This window comes from Diabrotica undecimpunctata, chromosome 3, assembly GCF_040954645.1.
Source record: "Diabrotica undecimpunctata isolate CICGRU chromosome 3, icDiaUnde3, whole genome shotgun sequence".
Taxonomy (NCBI): domain Eukaryota; kingdom Metazoa; phylum Arthropoda; class Insecta; order Coleoptera; family Chrysomelidae; genus Diabrotica; species Diabrotica undecimpunctata.
The window spans coordinates 132,570,874-132,583,434 of NC_092805.1; the positions used below are offsets into that span (position 1 = coordinate 132,570,874).

Here is a 12,561-nt window from a genome sequence, read left to right on the forward strand (position 1 = left end):
CCAAATGATGAAATATAATTTTACATACAACAAAAAAACTTTAGATATCTCTTTCTCTTCACAATCCTACAATCCTAGTACAATAACTAACCCATTGTTCGTTTTACTGACTTTGAAATTCGTTTACTGACAAAACGAGTGACATTTTGCAAAAACCCTGTCGCCTATCGTGCTTTTTTATCGACATTGTATTCAAATTTTTTCCCTTACCTGCTATAACTCACGCATATACTTTTTTTTGGCTAACAATTGGTTGTCTCGTCCCTATTCATATCATGATAGCGTCGTGTTGGACATGACAGTTGAAGTGCTACCTATTTCACTTGTCAACCGAATTAATGTTCTTTTGTTTTGAGAAATCTGTTTTTGCATCTTTTGTCGGTGATACCGGTCAAGTTGGCGCGAAATGGAAAAATCTGAAATTTATTATCATTTATTAAATAACATGTATACCTATACACACACACACATATATATATATATATATATATATATATATATATATATATATATATAAATTTATAATTTAAATTATTTTATTATTAAAACAAAAAACATATTTATAACAAAAATAGTAAACTACAATATTTACAGAAAAAATAAATAGTAAATTAGAAAGGTTTAAATACTGCATTGCAGGCAATATTTGTAGGAACAAATAAAAGAAAATTTTCCTTGTCTGATAGCAAAAATATTAAGAGGAAGCAATAGCTGTACTTCCATTAAATAAAAAAGAGTTGAAGTACTTCGTCTTTAAGGCCTGTCCGCACTTAATAACATAAGATGTTATCTACAACGTTATTCAACGAGCTGCCAAAATTCTTCTACAAATCAACATGCTGCTTGTTACTTCAACAGGTTATTTGTTATCCGTTGAGGAGCAGTAAAGATGAAATAAAAGGAAAAGACAGTTAAGATTTGATTTCACGTACAGTGCGTCTGTGTATCCGCTTATACGTATTTCGCCCTAATAAGGATCATCAGAGACGGCTATTCACACGGCTAAATCTTTTCTGTCTTAGAAAGCAACTCTAACATGGCTTCGTATAGACGCAAATAGCGACATCTGATATTAAAATCCGTAATTTAATTTTCGAAACCAAATTCAGATATTTGCTTTAATCTGTGCCTTGTAAGAATTGCAAGGCAAAACAGACGTTGATAAAGATGTTAATAGAGACATGAGGAATCTAAAAATTGCATTCCACGACATGTCTCCTCAACTAAGCAAAAATCCTTAGCGAATTTGATTTCTAGTACTCGTATAGAGTATATCGGAATAAAAGGAAAAGACAGTTAAGATTTGATTTCTCATACATTTCACGATTTGATTTCACGTCTGTGTATTCGCTTATACGTATTTCAGTCGCTCTGAAAGTGAAAATAAATCTTTCGAAAATTAGTTTACGGATTTTAAAGATGAAATATTGTTGGCAACAAAGTTTTTTCAACACGTTGGCGCTGCATCCACACTTAATGTTTTTGAATCTATCCTTCAGTTGCATTATAGGCTGGAAATGAATCAACACAGGATTTATTTTTTGTGATTTGTTTTAAGTTTTATGGAAAAATGTGGTGGTCAAAAGATGCAACTATGCATTAGATAGATTTATTTACATGCAATAGCGTGTTTTGGGATATCCTCCACAACAATTTAAAACTCGTTAAATTATAAGTGATATATTTATCCAAATAGCAATAACGATAGGAGAAATGTAGCAAAGTAAAAAAATTAAAATCACAATTCCAGAAGAACATGAAGAAAAGTAAATCTCATTTAGAAGACGAAGTTAATACGTGAGCGAGTGGTTTGCATTTAAGGGCTAAATGTTTTTAGAAGTTAAGAACTTTAGAGGTTAAATTTTTAGTCCAAGCAAAAGAAAGCTTCGAAGATAACTGAGACTTTTTTTATTATAAAAGCAAAATAACAAGGTGGTGTACTTCACATTATTTTAAAGCCTACGTTTCAAACAAATTTGGAAGCTGCACTGAAAGAAGTATATGATGAGAGGGGCAAACAAATTTTGTTGAGAATTTCTTGTATCAATTTGATAACAAAACATGCTTGTTACAATAAATCGTGTCATAATAACATAATAAATAAATATCTGATAATTGTACAGATAATAAAAAGAAAGATAACACACTTTCTGATGATGAAATGGATGCAAGTACATCAGATGATACGTGCCAAGAAATTCTAAATATCGACTTTGTAAATAATATTAATAATGTGGTAACTCCCAAGCTAATTTTACTTAATTAATTAAGTAAAAATTTAATCACGTTTCGTTACAGGTCGGACTAAAGACCGAGCAAGCCGTGAATAATAAATAGTCTGGTACTAAATTGTAATATTGCTGTCATGTAAAGAATATTGGACAGACTGCATTGTATAAATAGTTAGTTCATGAAATTTGGTTGAGCATAGATAAGCAGACATTTGAGCTCCCACGTAGCATAGATTTAACCTAGAGTACACAAAAAAAAGTAGTAAACAAGATTTGCGTGACTCAGAGGGCTATATAGCGGGAGATGTTGGGTGTCTCTCTGAGAGACTGAATCTCAGATGAAGAAATAAGTTGTAGAACAAAAACAACAGACGCTATCAAAATAATCCCGTCGCTTAAAGGCAATTGGGTGTGATACGTCACCATATTATCTGATAATCGATACGCAAGACCTATTGTCGAGTTTAAGATAAGACAAGAAGCAGTGCGGAGCAGAGAGGGCCCACCAACCAGATGGACTGGCGACCTGAAGCATCTTAGCAGCAACATGATGCAAAACCACATAAAACAGAGAAAGATGAAAAAGGCTAGGGGAAACCTGGATGCCCAGTAGTATAGGCATACAGGTTGGTTATGATGGTGATAGTGTTGGTGTTCATCTTCAACAAAAACAAAATAAAGCCCAATAACTTCGTATCTAAATTATGCATACCAAATGGTAGCTCGTTCACTATAATTACATTTGGGAGTAACTTGATTTCAAGGAACCAAATTGTTTGTTGAATAATAGAACCAATAAAGGCAATATGACTTTTCTCCGAAAACCACATTTTCAGGAAATCAACATTTTCTTCGTATAATAGTTTCAACATCCATCCGCAATAAATTTATCTGTTTCTTACGTTTTTATGATTATTTATTCATCGTCCAATTTGAATGCGATGATCGAGATAACGTCTAATACACAGTATGAGGCAAATATATAAAATAAATCCAATATTTCAAAAACAGACGAAAAAATCGTAAAACACATCAATCTTAATTTTTGAATGGTCATCAATTGCTATATATGTGTTTGATATCACGTCATTTGTTCTGGTTATGGCGTAATTGACGATATTTTAAATACAAACTAAAGTCACAGTACAACTTATTTTAAAGGTCTCCTAATCGCTTCTGCAACGATGTATTATAAGAATTTTTATTTTTACGGGGTTAACCAAAATTATGTACTTAGTTAGTAAAATGCAATTAGAAAAAATATTTATTCACTGAACTAAATTACACCAATTACACCAAGGACCGACATTGCGAATAAAACCAAATTGTATTTTTTAAAACATTCATTGATAGCAATGCTACATTCTAATCTACACTCTAATCAGTCAAGGATTCAAAGCTCTTTTCAACAAAATATTTAAATCAGTATTGTCATAAACTGGTGGTTATGGTCATGATCCATAAATCTGTCAACTAATAGATGTGAAATTTTTACTGTTCGAGTTTTTTTTCCGAAATTAATTATAGCCTTAAAAAGAATAAAGCTTAAACAAACAGAACAAATCGAGATTTTAATCATGATTGATGATGAAGATAAAGTGTGAACTCATGCAGAAATCTATAATTTAATGCTAAATACTCCAATCGCGAACGGATTTCTTAATTCACAATTAGAAAAATTAATAAAAAAATAGGCCAAGATGGATAAAAATGGGTGAAGATCTCAAAAAAGGTAAAAAGTCAATACCCGAAGCCAAGAAAGTGTACATTCTATTGGCGTTTTAAGAAAATCCCTGTACCAGTACAAGGCACGTCACAGTAGATAATAATGTCCAATAATTAACTATTGTTATAATGTGAAAAAAGAAAAAATGGCATTCGTACAAAGTACATCTAGTCCAGGAGCTATTAGAAGATGACTTTGTAAAAGAATCATGCGAAACCATTACGAAACGATATACTAGAGATCAGAGTTTCATAGAAAAAGTAATGTTTTCAGATGAAGCGACTTTTATGCTTAACGGTCACATAAATCGCCAGACATACCGATACTAAGTGAAAATCCTCATTGGATGAAAGAATATAGGACACGATATCCTGACAAGATGAATGTTTGGGCTGGCATTATATGTATTCATATTATTTGCCCATAGTTTTTTAAGGAAAACTTAACGGCTTTTCGCTATCTAGAATTTGTTTAAGATTATGTTATGCCACAGCTGAATAAACTATTTCCAAATAGAAATCATTATTTTTGTTACAGGTTGAAGCTCACCACTACAACCTTGAGGTACGAAATTACTTAGATAATGTTTTAACATGTAGGCGGATAGGTAGAAAGGGATCTGACAAATGACCATCAATATCTCCAGATTTGACTTAGTTAGACTTTTGTTGAGGATATTTGCAGAAAAAAGTGTATCAAAGTGGTCGAATAATGTAGAAAAGTGGAAGGGACAAATCAGATAGGGAAATGAGAACGGCCATAAAAGCAATCAAAAATAAGAAAGCACCGGGACCTGGAGGCATCTCACCTGAGCTTATAAAATACGGATCAATAAAATAACACCGGATGATACAATGGATATTTCAGAAAGCCATAAATAGAGAACAGCTCCCAAAGGAATAGACGGAGGCGTATATGACATCTTTATTTAAGAAAGGAAATAGAAAACGATGCGAAAACTACAGAGGAATAAGCGTAATATCATCAACAGGAAGATTATATCGGAAGATACTGCGAGAAAAGATAGAGCAAGCAATAAAAAGCAAAATCGGGGAGGATCAGGCAGACTTCACGGCAGGAAGATCATGCATAGACCACATATACACACTGGAACAACTGTTGAAAAAGAAAAAAGCAAAAAATAGAGATATACATTTGGCATTTGTGGACCTGAAAAAGACGTATGACTCTGTACCAAGGTCAGAACTATGGGAGGAAATGTACAAATTAGAAATACAGACGGAACTCATAGAAGCTACAAAAGCTCTGTATAAAGAAAATAAAGTGTCAATTAAAATGGGAATAAGAATCATAGAAGACTTCACCAAAACAAAAGGGCTCCTGCAGGGTTGTTCCACATCTCCAACCCTATTCAAAATATACTTAGAGAAAGTCTTGACTACATGGAAAAGAAAATGCGAAGGCATGGGAGTACCAGTACGGAACGAATACCTATATGCGTTAAGCTTTGCAGACGATCAAGTAGTGATTGCACAAGACCAAGACGACCTCAGCTACATGATGAAGAAACTACAAAAAGAATATACCATGGCTGGCCTAGATATTAACCTCGCGAAAACAGAGTACCTATCTACAAGTGAAGAAGACATAGAAGATCTACAGATTGATGACAACGTAACAATCAATGGAAAGGATAAATTCAAATACTTGGGGTTTATAATAACGAAAAAAGCAACAACAGAGGAAGAAATTACACAAAGATTAGGACAAACAAGAACAGCAATCCAACAACCTAACTCAGTAGGAGTAGACTGGTGGGATAGAGACGTAAATATGAAGACAAAAACACAGATTTATAAAACATTAGTGCGAAGTATTATGACATATGGGGCTGAAAATTGGATCATAAACAAGAAAAACAGCACTAAGATAGTAGCAACAGAGATGGAATGCCTGCGAAGATGCTGCAGAGTAACAAGAATAGATAGGAGAAGTAATGACGAAATAAAGCAAAGAACATCAACAGAAATAGACATACTAACATATATAGAACAAAAAAGACTAAAGTGGTATGGACATGTAAGAAGAACTATCGACAGCAGATGGATAAAGAGAATAACCGAATGAAGCCCCATAGGAAGGAGGAAAAGAGGTCAATCCCGAAAATCCTGGATGAACGAAGTAGACGACGCCATGAGTAAGAGAGGCCTAAACGATGGAGAATGGGATAACAGAGAAAGATGGAAACGGTTGAGCCAGGGAAGGCAGTGAATACTGTAGAATCTCTGAATATATATATACAAATCAGAACGGAAATTGCACAAATAACTCCAACGGTTGTCGAAAACGTTAGGAAAGAATTTACTGAATTTGTTATAAGTTCACTGTATTAATTGATCTTTTAAATCAGTGGTCGCCAATCTCTTCAATGTGTTGAGCTACTTTGTTAATTTTGGAATAAACAGCGAGCTACCCACACGGAAGCCACGTAACGCAACGTAAATGAAATAATCCACAGTTAATATATCATTATATGTATTTATTTTACTGTTTAACTGGTAATACATAATACATAGGTACTAATAATAAACTAATAACAAAATAACTAATATTACTAGTACGTACTTGTTCATAGCTACATTCCTACCTATCAAAAGAAGGTATTTAAAAAATAAACACAAACTTGTATCCAGCCACAACGGCATGTCACGTATGATTTAAAAATAGTCAATAATAACACCAAAAAAGTAATGCACTATCATAAACATAAACATTAAAAAATAAAAAAAGCACGTTCAATGAGAAGGCTGACACTCAGACTCATCGATAATTTTTTTAATGTTTGAAGTATAATTTGATGCAACCATTCGAATACAATTATCCAAATGTTCATCTGTAAGTCGATTGCGATATTTGTTCTTAATAAACTTCATATTGGAAAAAGAAGATTCAAACAAATAGGTTGAAGTGAATAATGGCAACTTTCAAGGCAACACGGCATAGAACTGAATATTTGTCTTTACTTACAATAGGCCAGATACATTCAGTACTTGAGACTAACGATTTTAAAGCTAAATCATTTTGAAACTCAATAACTTCCATTTCTGTTGCAGCGATGTCTTAGCCAAAGTTCTGCATAACACAAGCTGCAAACTGCTGGATATCAATTTCCATAAAGGGTGAAACAACAAACTGCGCTACTAAAGCCATTTCATTGAAATCCTTAAAACGATTTTTGAAGTTACTCTTCAGGGTAGATAATTTATTTCTACATGATATTTGTTGTCATAGGGTTCTAATGGATTTTAAGATATTTTTTCTGAAAGAATAGGAAAATGCTTGGAATCGCTGTTAATTAGGTTTTGTTCCCAAAATTCCAGCTTTTTGATAAATGCTTTCATATCAGAAATCATTTCCGCTAGTTCTTTGTCTCTCCCCTGAAGCTGCAAATTAAGTTCGTTTAATTTCTCTTTAATGTCCACGAGAAAACCAAAATCTCTAAGCCAGATTGAATTTTCTAGTTCCGGAGTCGGTTCATCGCGTTGTTTGAAAAATTGAACTATGCCAGATAGGACATCATTAAAACGTTTCAGCACCCGTTCTCCACTTAACCATCGGACTTCAGAGTGAAGGAGTAGGTCCCCGTATTGACAGTCAACTTCATCGGCCAAGGTTCTGAATAATCTTCTTTGTAACGCTTGAGCTCTAATCTTGTTCACAATTTTAACAACAAACGACTGCGAAGATAGGAAGAGATGGTGTTTAGGTATCGGACAACGTCGAAAGACGTTCTAAACCGATGTATATATAAATTTCCACATAATGCTTGCTGATAGATAATGCAGTGGTAACAGAGAAATTGCGGAAAAATTTCATCTTTACGACATAACGCCACCAGACCCTTATCACAACCCACCATAGCTGGAGCGCCATCGGTTGTCAAGCCTACCATTTTCGATATTGGAATTTTCTCGGAAGAAATAATATTTTTTAAATGAGAAAACAACTACTTTCCAGTAGTGCGTCCTTTCAGTGGAATGAACTTCAAAAGATCTTCTTTAATCGTAAAATCACTAAAAGCCATCCTGACGAACACGGCCATCTGGGCAGAGTCAACGACATCCGTTGATTCATCCAGTTGAAGTGAAAAATAAACACAGTTATCTAAGTCAGTTCTTAACTGTAAAAAAATATCATTGCTCATTACTTCTACACGTCTCATCACTGTATTAGCAGAAAGTTGCACAGATTTTATAGCTGAAACTATTTCGTCTTTATTTCTAAAGTTGGCAAATAACGAATCAGCAGCTTCTAAAAACGCCTGTTTTATCATTTCCCCGTCTTCATAAGGTTTCTTTTTTTGCGCAATTATCTGGGAGACACGGTACGATGCTTCAGTTGCAGCCTTATTTTTGTCGACTGTTCTTAAAAATATTGATTGTTGTCCAATTAACTGTTTTTTTAACTGTTTCAATTTCTCCTTTCTGGCGGCAGAATGTAGTGGGAATGATTTTTCAAAATTAGAATGTACAGTTTTATGATGTCTCTCAATATTTCCTTTTTTAGCAACGGAGACCGAAGTATTAGATAACAAACACACATTTTTATCTTTAACTTCTGTAAAACAGTATTGTTCTTTCCATTCCGAATGGAAGTGGTATGTCTTTACCTTCTTACAACTGCTTGCCATAATATTATTTTTGTTGTTCTCTACTAACCCAACCGCTGGACGTTGGTTACGCGTTCAGTTTTAAACTACGCGCAATGTCGCCGCGCCGTGCTTATTTATCCCTTTCAAAGCAATCCAGATCGTTCTCGAACACTAACGCGCTGGTCCGGCTGGTCGGTTCTGTAAATAGCCGATTCTAGCTTGACGGCGTAAGGGGCAGATCGCTCACCGCAACGTTGCCGCTGGCGCTGTTTATGTTTAATATTATGACAATTAGATTTTTTGTGGAATTTTCGGAAGCTTCTCTGATTTTTGCAGTTTGTATTTTTTAAATTAAAATCGTTGTGAGAGCTACCAGAATTGGCTCCGCGAGCTACCGGTAGCTCGCGATCGACAGGTTGGCGACCACTGTTTTAAATGATGTGTTCTGTGACTTTGGTTTGTAATTAACAAAATCTTCGATTACGTCATTACGCCAACACGAATGAAGTAATGTCCAACACATATTATAGCAATTGATATCCATTAAAAAATTAAAACTGACCTAATTAAAGAATTTATTTCATAGATTGCATCATACTGTATATTTTACTGATATTCATTTGATACATATTTATTTAGCCTTTTTTTGAGGCTACATTTAAAATATATCTGAGAAAGCATCGTTGTTTCCTGTACCTAGTTATTTAAATATTATTTTACTACTATATCTTATAATTACCTAATTATCTAAATATATTATACGGAAACTTTAACCCTAAAGTTTAATGTTAGTAAGACAATAATAGTTTCATCATAATATGTCCGGTAGTTACCTTTAATTGTTTTTGTTATTAATACAGTTGGATATTGAGTTTTATACAGTATTAACACGAAACTGTTGCCTTCAGGAAACCATTGAGTCCGATTCACATTGTGATTATTGAAAATATTCTGCGGGATCTTCACCTTGCCTGTGGTCTAAAAAAGAAAATCATTATTTAGATACTGTAAGTTAGAAAACACTATATTCGATTGTAAATTAGTACACAATAATATGATTTCATAATATTTTCTCATCAAATGCTTATAATCGTTAGTGACTTATTGATTGAAAATCTTCCTATATTTAATTAACGATAAAATATATTAACAAAGGAAATTTTGTTATATAAAACGAAACAATAAATAGATTTTTGCCGGTCTAATCAGACATATAATCTAGGGACAAAGGGGGTTTTCGTGACCAATTAAAATCCTTGAAATTTTACAACTGTTTTTTTATGTATTTTGATCCGCTGAATCCGGATCTTTAACACGATAATCCGAATTTTTGGACGGGCATTTGTCATTAACAACTTAATTGTTTAAATGGTTATAACTAATAAACTAATAAAGATATTCTCTTTATTTTTTTATATTTTATTATACGAGAGGCCTACACGAAGTACAAATCGTCAAATACTCCAGAATTCTGAGACACCTATAGAAGAATACGAAATGAAACAAAAGAGTTGGTAAGATGAACAAAAAATAAATAGTTTACAAAAAGATGGAAAGCGACTTCTACTGTACACAAAAACAATTGTGGAGATTCATAAGAAACCAAAGCAAAGAAATGGCAGAATTGAAGGAATACAATAACATAGAAAATATATGGGAAATATACCTGACAGAACTGTTTAAAGGAAAGAAAAATAATAATCAACACAATAACGTATCTGAGTTATTAAGACACGAAATAGAAATCAGTTTTCAGAAAACCAGGACCAGACAGAATAACCAACGAGCTTCTAAAATACGGAGGAGAAAGTATAACCCTAGAAATGATAAAACCTATACAAAAACTAATATTGCACTGCAAGATACTAGACGTATTGAGAAACAGCACAATAATACCAATGTTCAAGAAAGGAGACACCGCATTTACCAAGCTTACCACAAAAGTCCTAACTAACAAAATCAATAAACTAACAACTTTATCAGATGAACAACAAGTATTCATGTCTGTAAGATCCTGCGTAGACGCCGTATTTGTACTAAGACAAGTAAATGGTGACACACGGGTAAAGAACCATGGACTCAACTGTAACTGTGTTAATTAAACTAATGTTTTATCAAATATGTAAGGAATTTAAAACAGGGTTCAATTATTGAAGTTTTAAAATACATAACTTATAAATCGAACATTTATTGCCGTTATTTCATAACATTTATTCATTTTATCCTTATATTATTTTAAATATTATTTTTCCTATTATCTATCTATTTCAGGTACAGCTTGTTATTTGAATTTATTAATTTATCCTTATATGTGTATTGTAATATGTGATATTATTAGTGTTTACCGTGGAATATAATTACCCCTCCCTACTCTTTTGTGACCATGTAATAATCATCGTTCTCATCTTATTTTCTTTCCATTTTCTTCCGTGATCTCACTCGAGAATCTCTTGTAGTCTAGCTCTGTCAAACCCTAACCAAAACACTTCTATGAGACTGAAGCCCGGACCTTAGTACCATTATTTGTGTAACCGTGTTTTCGAGGTTCAGAGCATTTATCATCGTCCATTAGGCACAACCCCCATAGGCCAATATTGGTAGCTTTTTCCATATTAGATAATTAAATGGCGTTTATATTTTACAAGATGAAACCTGAAAAATTGTTTAAAATAATAGTGGAGATCGAATTGAGAAGAAATGCAATCGTCTACTTTGATTTCAACGTGTTTGTGCAAAATATAGTGTTTTTCAAGGGTGAACTGTAGATCTATTATCGAAATAAAAGGTTATTCCTAACATAGTCCATTAGCTTCCAGTAAGCTAGGATTAGCAATTCACCTGATTCACCATAGATGAAAAGTCCCCTGACTTCTTGCTGCTTCATAAAGAGGTCACTACTAGCGTATTCAGACATGTTACGTTAAATTAAACATGATTTTTTTCTTTTGAATTGATTCACTTTCTAATTTTCACAAAACCATTAATTTAGTATAAATGAATAAACATTTTTGACAGGATAAAATGAGTTGTAATCATATGTTTTATTTTCATTTTCAGAAACTGTCGGACAGACTTTCTTCAACGTAAGTAGAGTGCTAAAAAAGTGTATTGTAGTAATTCTTTTCTTTGTATTTCTGTGTTAAAGAAGGTCATCTATTTACATTAAATAAAAATGATAAATACTAAATTACTGCAGTTAAACAAATATTGAGTAACGTATGTCCCTAAAGTTTTCCGTTTTGTCCTAAAGTTTTCCGAAAATTTAAAATTTAAAAGTATTATTCGTAGGAAGCATTGGATCAAGTTGCCATTGGAAACCAATGAATATGAATAATGTCAGTTTTGACAAATACAAATACAAAACGCAATGTTGTAAGAATTTTTAGTGCTCAAAATATTTCTGTATCAACTATTTATCATCATAAGTGGCTCGACAATCCGTTGTGGATCTTGGCCTGCTCACAAAAAGTCGCCACTCCTGTCGATTCCTGGCAACTTCCCTCCCTCCATCTTCTAACCCTTAGAATCTGTAGGTCTTCTTCCACATCATCAATCCATCTCATTCGTGGTCGTCCTCTGCTTCCTGTACCCTCTGGTTTTGAAAATGTTAATCTCTTCGTCTATCTCTCTCTCTCTCTGCACTTTAACGAATATCACAATATCTGGATCGGTGATCAACGATTTACCAGACAATTAAAGCGTGCAAAAATGGTATACCATGCTTTAATTTGTCCAAAAGTGGAAGACCAAGAGTTTTAACTCCTGCTCTGGAACAGAGATTAATTCATAGTCGTCATCATCATCAATTTGTCCACTGCTGAACGTAGGCCTCCCGTAAAATTTTCCACCTATTTCTATCTTGAGCTTCTTGCATCCAGTTTGTGGTGATGCGCTTGATATCATCCGTCCATCTAGCCGGTGGTCGTCCTCGGCTTCGATATGCCTCTTGCCTTGGTCGCCATTCCAGAATCTTTCTGGTCCATCTATCATCC

At 33.6% G+C, this 12,561-nt stretch overlaps 1 long non-coding RNA gene across 1 annotated transcript in view; it reads right to left on the bottom strand.

Moving 5' to 3' along the window:
* Positions 1-216: 216 nt before the first annotated feature.
* Positions 217-12,561, bottom strand: part of LOC140436173 (uncharacterized) — a 99,256-nt gene continuing 86,911 nt past the window's right edge. The window contains exons 2-3 of the long non-coding RNA XR_011950257.1: positions 9,403-9,547; positions 217-416 (exon numbers count right to left, since the gene is read on the bottom strand). This is a non-coding gene — a long non-coding RNA (uncharacterized lncRNA). The remainder of the gene's footprint in view (positions 417-9,402; positions 9,548-12,561) is intronic.